This window comes from Musca vetustissima, unplaced genomic scaffold (assembly GCF_032173495.1).
Source record: "Musca vetustissima isolate MV318-11 ecotype Yass unplaced genomic scaffold, APGP_CSIRO_Mvet_v1 utg76108, whole genome shotgun sequence".
In the NCBI taxonomy this organism is placed as follows: domain Eukaryota; kingdom Metazoa; phylum Arthropoda; class Insecta; order Diptera; family Muscidae; genus Musca; species Musca vetustissima.
In genome coordinates, this window is record NW_026881761.1 from 6,126 (window position 1) to 17,942 (window position 11,817).

General features: G+C 35.8%; 1 non-coding gene across 1 annotated transcript; it reads left to right on the forward strand.

The window, feature by feature from the left end:
* The first annotated feature begins 10,836 nt into the window (after positions 1 to 10,836).
* Trnat-ugu (transfer RNA threonine (anticodon UGU)) lies at positions 10,837 to 10,908 on the forward strand. Its single transcript has one exon. It is a non-coding gene; the product is annotated as a tRNA-Thr (tRNA).
* Positions 10,909 to 11,817: the final 909 nt, after the last annotated feature.

An 11,817-nucleotide genomic window follows, 5' to 3' on the forward strand; every position in this document is an offset into this window, starting at 1 on the left:
TACCCGAACTTCCGGGTCAAATAACCGGGTAACCGGGTACGTCCCCCAAGAAAAAAAGATATCCCCATAATTAGGGTAAAAATACCTACCTCTGGAAAAATTTTCAGAAAAATCTGATCGTTTTTACTAAACTAGAGTTAAGCCAACATATGTACATTTCACTCATGCCATTATTACACTTTACATCAAATTATTTATTTTTTTTTTTTTTTTGTATTTTCTTTTTTGTTGTAATATTAAAATATTCCACAAGACACTTAAACGCTTTCACTAATTAATCAACGGTAGGTAATTGAATGCAGTACCCTATTTGTAGTCAAGGAAGGTGAGATATAATTTTTCCAGCTCAGTAATGAATTTGCAAACATAATGTAAACATTATTCAGAGTGGCTATGACTTTACGTGACATCTGGCACGAGTGAGTTGCTGGGCAAACAAACGAAAAAAATTGCAACATTGCCTTGGAACACGCAAACGCAACACAAGATTATTACTCACTGACACAATTTTGGGGTAGATAGGTAGGTAGATGCACAAAATTTCAAATTTTTATTTGTTATACAAACAATGCAATAATTATTATTTTAAATTAATTTATCTTATTTTGAAGAGGTTTCCACACATTAAAATTTTTTAACATTTATTGAACGACATTTGGCTTGGTAGACAATTTTTTTGGTATCTCAAAGATGCCACCACCGGTTGTTATTTTCATAAAACAACAACTACAACAAAAGAAAAACAACACCGGTTAACAATCGAAAAAGGCTGATGCACAACAAACAGCCTAGCATATTTGTTTATTGCTGTTGTTGTAGTAATTATAATTTGTAATTTTATTCTGTACTTTCGTTGTTTTGTTTTTGAGATTTTCATTTGTTTTTGCTGAGTTTTCTTTTCACATTCTTTCGTTTCTATTTCAATTTTAATTTTTCTTTCTTTTTTTTGAAAATGTATCTCAAAACTACACAACAATAATCAAAATAATTCTACGAAATTGAATTGTAAACGGGGAAACCGTAAGTAAAACAAACACTCATACACGCACGCACACACACATTCACGCGCAGCCATACAACAAGGCGCGCATACTCTCAAACAAACCAAACACCGATACGGCCATGGCACGCACACGTACAAGATACACAACAACAAAACATTCGAAAAACCAAAACAGAATAGCGAAGAAGATGAAGAAAAGGTGTACGTACGACAACAACAACTACACTAACACATAACACAACAACAACAATTCATTAAAACACAGCCATAGCAAACCGACCGACCGACATTCATACATACATTTCAAAATGCTGTGTGTTTTTGTATTTCTTCTTGGTTGTTGTTGTTGCTGTCACTGCTTTTTTGTAGCGTATCTCTCTCGTGTCGTGTATTCGACGGAATTCACACACAACCGACAATAAAACTCGTACTCGGGTACGGTGTACAAACGGTGTCGGACAAACGACAAAAAAGTGGATTAGTTCGCTTTAATGACGATATATGACTGTCTGACTGGACGTGCGGATGAATGGCTGTTGGTTGCTGTTTGTGTCTCATCGACAATGGGCCTGACAGTCGAACGGGGTTCGTTCATTTTTGGTTCGTTGGCTGGCTTGAGTTTGGTGTGAGCGCACAAAAGAGAGTGATGGTTTGATTTGGTGTTTGGGTTGCTTGGTTGGTTGTTTGGTTCGTTCATTTGGCGGTTAATCGTGTGGAAGCCTTGAATAGCCCAGTGGTAAAAAAATAGCAGATGGGCAGGCACACACCGACCGAGACATATCAAGTGGCTTTGAGCAAGGTGAAATGTAATTGTAAATACAACGTAGCTTAGGTTTCATGAAAGAATTGTTGGATAACAGAAATACGGTAGGTTCCGCCGTGCTAACATTTTTATGTGTAGGAAAAAGGTCCAAATAATATGGATACAAATAATATACTTTAAGGAGGACTCCGATTTAGGAAAACTAGTATAAGTGATAAAGGGATAAGTAAAGAAATTTTACCCGGAACTTAAACTAATTTTCAAGTACTAGCATGGTTCAAGAATACAAGGTAAGACAACTTGTATTGCATTACAGAAAAGCAACTCTGTAGGCAGTGGCTTCTTCTGTCAAATATAAAAAATACACAAAAAGTGGTTGTGTTTTGTTTGAAACGGGAGAATTGATATAATATCGTAAGAGAAAAGCCCAGAAAACGTGACCATATTCGTAGCACTACTAATTTGGAGGATGGACTTATGGTACGGTTCAGTAGGATGAATCCTTCAGTGTCCTCGGAAATGATAAAAACTAATTTAAATCAATAGATCAAACCTGTGACAGTACGCCGGAGGTTGATTGAAAATAATCGATATGCCAGAAGTCCGAGGAAGCTTGCCAACGCTAGGTTGAGTTTTGGAAAATGGACGGATGAAACCAAAATTGTGTGTGTTATAGGGCGGAACAGGCTCCAGACAGTATGTTCGACGTCCCTTAACCCTTTTTTTCCGAAACCATAGAACAATTTTCTGTTCACAGATTTTATGCAACTATCCTAGATAGGATATGGACAAAATTTTAAATCGCTACATCCTTGCATTCGGAAGATACAGTACATTCTTTCTAAAAAAATAAAAGACCAATATCAAGAAAACAAAATGCAAAATAGACGAAAAAATAACTTTTAATTATTCCTTAGGTTCACTTTTACCAGAATCAAAATAATTCTGATGGCAGAATTCGTACATTTCGAATACGAATCGATTTAAATAATTTGGACTGTATACACAAATTAGTACTGTACAAAATGTCGCCATCTTCTCTGTATTGAAAAGCTCATAACTTTAACAAAAATTTGAATTTTTTATATTTTTCTTTTGATTTATGTTGTCTATAATCAGGCCTTGACGTATGAAATCTAAAGAATAAATATCTACTAGCTACATATTAAATATAAGCTCTAAAACATTTTGTTGCCTGTGGGCAACATTGGGCCACAAAGGGTTAAACACAAAAGCTTGGGTATTTTTTTCATATTATGGCGTAGTGTCAATCCATATTATTAATTGTAAAATGGATAGAACTGTGTATGTTAATATCCTAAACAATAGTCAAAAATATCAGCTGGAAAATACCCATAAAAGAACATTTCAACAGGATAAAAGTCCTAAACATACCTGCAACTCGCAAAGGACTAATTTGTATCCGAAAGGATTGACGTAATGTCACGGCCCCAGTCACGGAATCTTAATCAGATAGAAAATTTGTTACCAGATATAAACAAATGTGTAGCCAATGTCTAACCAACAAATTTTTCCAATTTGAAAGACCATGATCGGCAATGTTGTCTTCCACTTGCTTTTGCCATCTAATTCTTGGCCTCATAACATCACCAAACATAGTCGCTGCAGCTCGATTCGTCCTACAATGCCGATGTCCGAGAATAGATGGCGATATTCACCGTCAACGATCGTCCCATATATCTTTCGGATAATTTTTTCTCTCAAACACTCCAAGAGCTGACTCATCTGCTTGCGTAAGTACCCATGCTTCAGATCCATATAACAGCACGGGTAGCATCAGCGTTTTGTAGAGTGCAATTTTGATCTGGCGGGAGGTGACCTTGTTTCTGAACTGCTTACTTAGGCCAAAGTAGCATCTGTTGGCCAACACTATCCTTCTCTGAATTTCAAAACTGAAGTCATTAGTTTTATTTATGGCGGTACCAAGGTATATACAGTATTTTTCGGTTAATTGCACATCAAAATTTGCACAAATTTTTGTTCAATTAACCGAGGAACCAATTATCCGAACCCGCTTAATTGAATAGTTTGTTCAATTACAGTAATCACGTATAATTGGAACCACTTATGATTAAAAAAAATCCAATGTCAAATACAATGTCGCAGTTTTTCCTTAGCAATAAACATATGCTTTGAATTAGTAGAGATACCTCCTAGTCTTTTTCACAAATTATGTCAAATATGTATGTAAAAAAATTGCAAATTATTTTTCAATTATTATTATGCAATTAACCGATGAAAAGTAAAAGAAAATTTATTTTTGATGACATGCATTTTGAACCAATTAAGCGGTTCAATTAAAATGGTTAAATTATCCGAGAAAATTTAAATGTATTTTACTATGAACTATTTTTTGCCCCATCATGTAATTCAATTAAGCGTGGAAACCAATTAACCGTAGGGTCAATTAACCGAAAAATACTATAAAATCTTTGACTACCAGTTGGTCCGAGTCTACTGGACATCTTGCGCGTTGATACCATCAGCTTGGTGTTTTCGTCGTTTACTGCCAGACCCACTTTGACAGACTCCTCAATTTGTTCAAAGGTGGATGTTACCGCTCGTAATGTTCGACCAATTATATCGATGTCATCGGCGTAGGCGAGTAATTTCCATTGAGCGGATAGGGCTGTCGAATGCGGCTTTATAGTCGACGAATAGATAAAATGAGTTGATGTATTTTTCGTGCGTCTTTTCCAGGATTTGATGTAGTGGCAAAATCTATTTAATCTGAAATATGGTGGATTCTCTAGGTCTGAAGCCGCATTGGTAAGGGCCAATAAATACTATTATTAGACCTTACCAATGCCATTGACTCGTTTACACAACATGCTGGATCGCACTTTATATGCGATGGGAATGAGGCTAATTCCTCTATAGTTGACACATATCGTATTGTCTCCTTTTTTTGTGTACGGGACACAGGATGCTGAGGTTCCAATCATTGGGCATGCATTCCTCTATACAAATTGTACTAATCAGTTGGTGCATGCTCACACGTTTAGAAATATGGTTCAACCAATAAGGGTTGTAGAAAAAACACTCCTAAAATCGGTTTTCAAAATGTATGCATCATTTGATGGTAGTTATTTTGTTCCGGAATGTGAAATTAAAGACATTTTGCTTCGATCGAAAATGTGCCATTGAAATATCTAACAAGTAAAACGTTACTAGATTTTTCCAAGTCGATATTTTTATAGCTTCTACCATGCGGCGCCAAAACATGGATCTAAAATAATCACGAACCGATATTAGAAGTTTTAACACGATAGTTTTATTACCCGAGTGATTGGGGGCAACGATATATGAGGGTCACTCTAAACCCCAGAGTGATGTTGACAAATTTTAATAGGAAGATTTGTCACCTAATAGGAACCACTATTAACAGACAATTCGCTTGGAAAACATGGGTCAATACTGAGAACATTTTATAGGGAGATTTTTTTTACCTAATGAGAATCCAAAATCGAAACTACAGTCAACTTGGTCGGAAAACGCGCCCAAACTCCCTAAAATTAAGGGGGAAAACTATATGACAATACCAGAACGTGGACATATACAATTAATTTTCAATACAAAACATCCACGGATCAACAGCAGTGTATGTGCAAAATTTCAAAACTTAATCGTAAATAGGATTTTATTCTGATCAACAATATATTTTCTCTATTAAATATTCCCGAATATTTTGAGGTGTTGCAACCGGAATAACAAATTTAATACACACTCCATCTGATGCGCGAAAATGTGTTTTTCTATAATTTCCTAATTTAACACATTGATATTCAACAAAAATTATATGGCTCGAAGTGTTTTTTTTACCACTGGGTAGTCGAATTTACGTTTTGTATTTGTTTTGCTCGTTCATTCTCGTGCTCTTTAACAAGCCAGAGTTCATGTGTTTTATTGCCGTTGGTTTGACCATGCTTCTGCTGCTGTTGTTGTTGTCGTCACTGCTGTTTCATTTGTTTTGAATTCCCTGCTGCAATGCAAGGTAGGTAGCGCACACCAAACAAAATTAAATTTCAAACCAATCCAACCAACAACGGGTTACAAATAACGAAACATACAGACCAACAAACTGACAGGCAGATAGACAAACAAGAGTAAACAACATAACAAAAGAGATCATCAACATCGCATCATCGTCAGCGGTGGCTGTTTTCAACAATTTGTTATTATTTTCCACAATGTTCCACGAGGAGATAGAGAGACTGAGAGTACTTGTCGTGTTCTTTTATTGTTGATAATTGAGAGCAAAACTAACGGCTTGAACTGTGATGAACAAAACAACAAAAGAAAGAGGAGAGTGCATTTCATAAGGAGACAAAAAGGATTTTGTTCAGCCACTGAGAAATGTTGAGAAAGAGTGTGACGGAGAGTGAGAGAGGTGTGGAGAAATTCAGACAATGATCTTTATGGTTGAACGAAGACAACAACAAAAACGACAACAACAGCAACTGCTTCATTTGAGTGCTGAATAAAGAAAGGCCATAAATTAACAATAATTATCTAAAATGGATTAATGATCGGAAAACGATTATGGAATTCATTTAAATTAAATTATTATAACTTAATTGTTTGACTTAAATACAAATACATTAATTAAGTTAAAATTAATGTAAATATTTGTTTGTTTTTGTTATGATTATTTATGACATGAAAAATACCCTGCATTCAGTTGGTGAACTTGCTGGGAACATAAGACATGATGGAGTTCGGAAGATTGTTAACAAGACAATTAATGTAAATATGGTATAGGACGCCAGAAATTTCTTTACGCCCAAATATTGGAGAAACAGGTAACTGAGTGTACATATATTAGGCCACATTTTGTTCTGCCTGCAGGAACGTACAGTGACTCACAGTCAAAAGTATCCACTTCGGGTTTTTTCATTATAAAAATGGCATAAATGGGTGTTGATAAATTAATTAAAATTGTATTATTTCTTATATGTGAACATGAACATCATAGTTTCAAATTAATCCAATAAAAAAAATTATTTATGTTAATTCAATATAAAAAAATAATGATTGTTAAACCAAAGGAGAGTATCCAAGAAAACAATTTATAATACCAGAATGTCTGATTTTTCCCCCATTTTATTTGTAAAGCAATTTCAGGCATGGTATGCTTGAGATGTTACCTTACTTACTTAAAAAAAAAAAATCCAGGTACGTCGGTCTTTTGCGCAGTTTTTCCAATTTGAAAGCCCATGTTCGGCAAGTTTGTCTTCCACTTAATCTTTTCATCTTAAGCGTGAACCTTCAGCTGGTTCAATTTTGTATGCCTTTTGAGCTGGGGCATATTCATCCATTCTCACAACATGACCTACCCACGCAGCTCGATACATCTAACAATGCCGATGTCCGAGAATAGTTGATGTCATTAGTTTTATTTATGGCGATACCAAGGTATATAAAATCTTTGACTACCTTGATGCTGCAGTTCTCAAGTTCCACAGTTGGTCCGAGTCTACTGGACGTCTTGCGCGTTGATACCATCACCTTGGTTCTCTCGGCTTTTACAGCCTTTGGCAGACTTCATCTCAATTTGTTCAAAGGTGGCTGTTCGACCCATTATGTCGATGTCATCGGCGTAGGCGAGTATCATGTGTTGTTTGGTGTACAGAGTGTCATTTCTATACACCTTTGCCTCTCGTATGACCTTTTCCAGCAGGATGTTAAAAAGGTCACACGACAAATTATCATTTTGTCTGAAACTTCGTTCGGTATTGAATGCTCCGAGAGGTCCTTTCAGACTTTTACTGCTGATTTTGTGTCAGTTGAAGTTATCCTGCATAGCCATATTAATTTTGCAGGAATGTCGAACACCTCTGAACGGATAGGACTGTCGAATGCAGTTTTATATTCGACGAATGGGTGGAATATGTTAATGTATTAAGAGTGAAAATCTGGTCAATGGTGGATTTGCCAAGTCAGGAGCCGCATTGGTATGGTCCAATAATGTCATTGACCATTGGGTTCAGTCATTCACACAGCACGCTGGATAGCACTTTATATACGATAGGAAGGTGACTTATTCCTCTATAGTTGGTAGATAGTCTTGTCTCCTTTTTGTGCATGGGACACAGGATGCTCAGGTTTCAATCATTGGGCATACATTTCTCTAGTCAAATTGTACTCCTGACCAGCATCTGACCACCTGCTGCTTTATTATTCTTCAGCCGATTAATTGCTATTCTGACCTCATATTGGCTAGGTGGTATACACTCTATACCGTTATCTATTATAAGTTCTACCGCTAATATTTGATCAAAATGCTCCTTCCAGATCCTCAACACAATGCCTGTATCTGTCACCAGGTTTCCTTCTTTATCTCTACTGAAGCGTGTGCCTGCACCAAAGCACTCGGTACCACGGGTTTCTTGATGGTGGTCTTTGGTACCCAAGTATTGCTTTAAATGTTTGGCTTCTAATATTTTACTCCAAAATATTCCATAAGTTCGAATCACTTTTGGACAATTATAAATCATCAGTTCTCGAACGATCTGGGACTTGTGTTTGGAGTCATTATAATGATAATATTGAAATGTTGTCCCCAATCCCAATTTTTCAGCACAGCATTTCAAATTATCTTCTAGAATGTTTAAATAATAAATCTTATCTATAATTCCTTCAATAAAAACAGCAGCTCCATGCCATTACAGAGCCTCCTCCGTGCTTTACGGTAGGCATTGTGTGCATTAGCTGCTCGGCTTTATTCGCCCTGCGCCATACCATACTTGGTTCATCCGATTCAAACATGTTACATTGGCTTTCTCTAGCGAAAAAAATTCTTGGAATTGTTTCCGGTTTACATTTCAGATCGAGTAATATTCTGTATTTCCGTTATTTTCTGTTTTCCTAGTTCAGCAGGGCGAAGAATTAATTTTCTCTCGGCAATCGTTCCGTGACGTCCCAAAATCTCACGATGACCATCCAAATAAGCAAAACAATTCCTGATGCAATTTCTGATGCGAGTGATGTTCGCTATCGCTATGCAACTGTTAATAATGAAGAATGGGAAGTTTACAGCAAAAGAGACGAAAGCCGAACATTCGACTAATGGTTCCAGATGACCAAAGGGTAGAAATGATTTAGTAGACTAATCCCACGGTGCGCATTAGTAAAAATCATTTCCTATTAGGTCATCCAGAAAGGCCACCTAGATAGCCATCTGCTGAAAGAAGGCTCTCGTTGCTGCAGACAGTTGAACCTTTTGTCTTTTTAAAGAGGACAGTGTGAACGTTACAACCGGGAAGGCGAAAGTCGGACCAAGTGGCAAGTCTTCGCAGGGTGTTGCAAGTAGAACACAGTTTTATGAAAATGAGGTAGGTCAAGTGCAAACAGTCAATGGTGTTCCGTATCTTTAAGTGTAAACCAGTTTTTTCTTTTCTTTGTGGTTTCAAGACGGCGAAACATTTCAAACAATTTTTGTAAAATTTAAAAATTGTGTTCTACTTTGGACACCCTTTATTAGTATAGATTTAAGAATAATAGAAGCTTGCGGAAAAATTGCAATAAGTTCAGAACGTGATGGTTTGGGTTGCCGTCGCGGCATCTGGATTGGGAAAATTAGTTTTTATGGAGTTATCGGTACCAATATAAATCTATTCTATTCTAGAAGAAAATCTGAAACCATCGGCCGATGTTTTAAATCTTGATGATCATTGGATATTCTACTAATATAACGACTCCAAACAGACCGCTCATGTAGTAAGAGATTGGTTGGTTTATTATGCCCCACGACAATTATGTCCATCACCCAAAGTACGTTTGGAATATCCTGCTAGAAAAATTCGAAAACATGCAATAACAAGTTCAGAAATGATAAAAAAAAGCTTCAGGAAGATTGTCGAAATATAACGCCAAATGAAACCGACAATTTGATAAATTCAATGCCCAGATGTCAACAGACAGTTATAAATGCTCTCGGTGGACCAGCAAAATGTTAGGAACATTTGTTTTTTTAATAATGTTAAAAATTTTAAGTTTTTATTATTAGCTTTTAAGTCGTATGTAGACTTTGACTTTTTTAATTCGATGTAAAATTTGACTTTTTATTGCATTTATAATTTAAATGAACTACCAGACAGAGACACACAGTTACTTTATTTTTCAAAAAAGTTTATGGACTAGTAGAACCGCAAATATCTTGGTCGTATGTAGACTTTTGTCGACAATACACGTATCGAGTATTCTAAAATTATGCCCGTGAATCATTTTCTAAAACAAATCAAAAAAGTATTTCAGTGGATGTTTGGCTGTGTAAGAGTGGTTTTATATTTGTCGGGATCGGTGTTGAGAGTTTCTCTCTCTCAGTGGTAAATTGTGAATTGTTTTGGAAAACATTACCACAGGTAGGAACAAAAAAGTAGGAAAAGGTACCTAAATTCTACTTCAAATGATAATAAATCATAATTATCGAGAAATATTGGCCAATATTTATACCAGTTATTTGCACAAATAATATATGTTATAATTTTAGCGTAAGTGTATTCACGAATAATAAAAAAAATCTAATTTTTGTTTTGGTACGTTTATGTCAATTCGTACCTTTTGTGAACAAAAAGTACGCTTCTTACAAAATTAAAAATAGCGCAACTCTAATTCAGGCATGCTCACCCATATACGCTACCGTAACGGAGGGTCGATTGGTAAACATATTTTCTCTTTCTTTCTCTTTACGTTAGTCGTTTTTAATGGTGAATTCTCAGTTACGCTCGCACACACTTGCTCTCAATTTAATTTTGCCCAACACTGCTCTAATTACTCTCTCAAGAGAGAGAGAAACTCTCAACACCGATCCCGATCCCGACAAATATAAAACCACGCTAACAAGTTCCCAAAATGTATCTATTATCATTCCAAAGAAATGTCATTAATGTTTCGATATGAATTGAACAATATTCGTTCTTATCTATTTGTCTCATCTAACAGATATCAAATAAAATAGGTCAACATTAATATCTACGTTCTTTTATATTTTTGTCTTTAGCATGAACAACATTTGGAATCTTATTATAGTGGGGCTGGAAACCCAGCAGCCTCTTTAGCTCAGTGGCAGAGCACTGGTCTTGTAAACCAGGGGTCGTGAGTTCAATCCTCACAGGAGGCAGAAAATTAAATAATATTTTACTTTCGATTTGTGTATTTAAAATCGGTTCTGATATGCTGCATTACCCTCGGAATTAAAACCAGTAACGTAAGAACTAATGTCAGAAGGGGCTTGCTAGATAATTAAAGTAAATATATCTATATATTAAAATCGGTTCTGATATGCTGCATTACCCTCGGAATTAAAACCAGTAACGTAAGAACTAATGTCAGAAGGGGCTTGCTAGATAATTAAAGTAAATATATCTGAGCAGATTTTAAACGAATTTAGTAACTATTCTACTCAACTGCATATAAATTAATCACGGATTTTTTATTTCAACAAACTGTTTCTCATATAATTATTATTATGAATAAATTTAATTTTTAGAGATGAAAATGTGGACCATGTGCGACCATTTGCAATAGCAAATTGTTGCTACTCCTGGAAAGATCTTCCCAGGAGTTATTTAAACACATTATATAGGATCGTATCGGCTTTAGGTTCTTTAATGAAAAATCTCGGTCCCTACTTTCATGCTAGCTGAGAGCCATCTGTGTAACAAAATTTACATGGGACCATATTTGCTAGAGTTTCGCTATCCCATTTGTCCCTGTCTGGTGTCATAGTTTCACGTGTTGTGACTACTCTTATTTAAGGTATTCGGTCCGACTCAAAACTACTAATTGAGGATCCGATTGTGGCATGTACTATATTTTGGTATATATTTAGATGTTGTGATTTCTAATATTTTTCTTCAAAATATTCCATAAGTTCTTTATAGGATTCAAATCCGGGGACTGGGGAGGTGTTGGAATTACTTTTGGACAATTATACAGTATCCATTCTCGAATGATCTGGGACTTGTGTTTGTGGTCATTATCTTCATAAAATTGCAGCTAAATCCTCATTGAAAAAATGCTAAAAAAT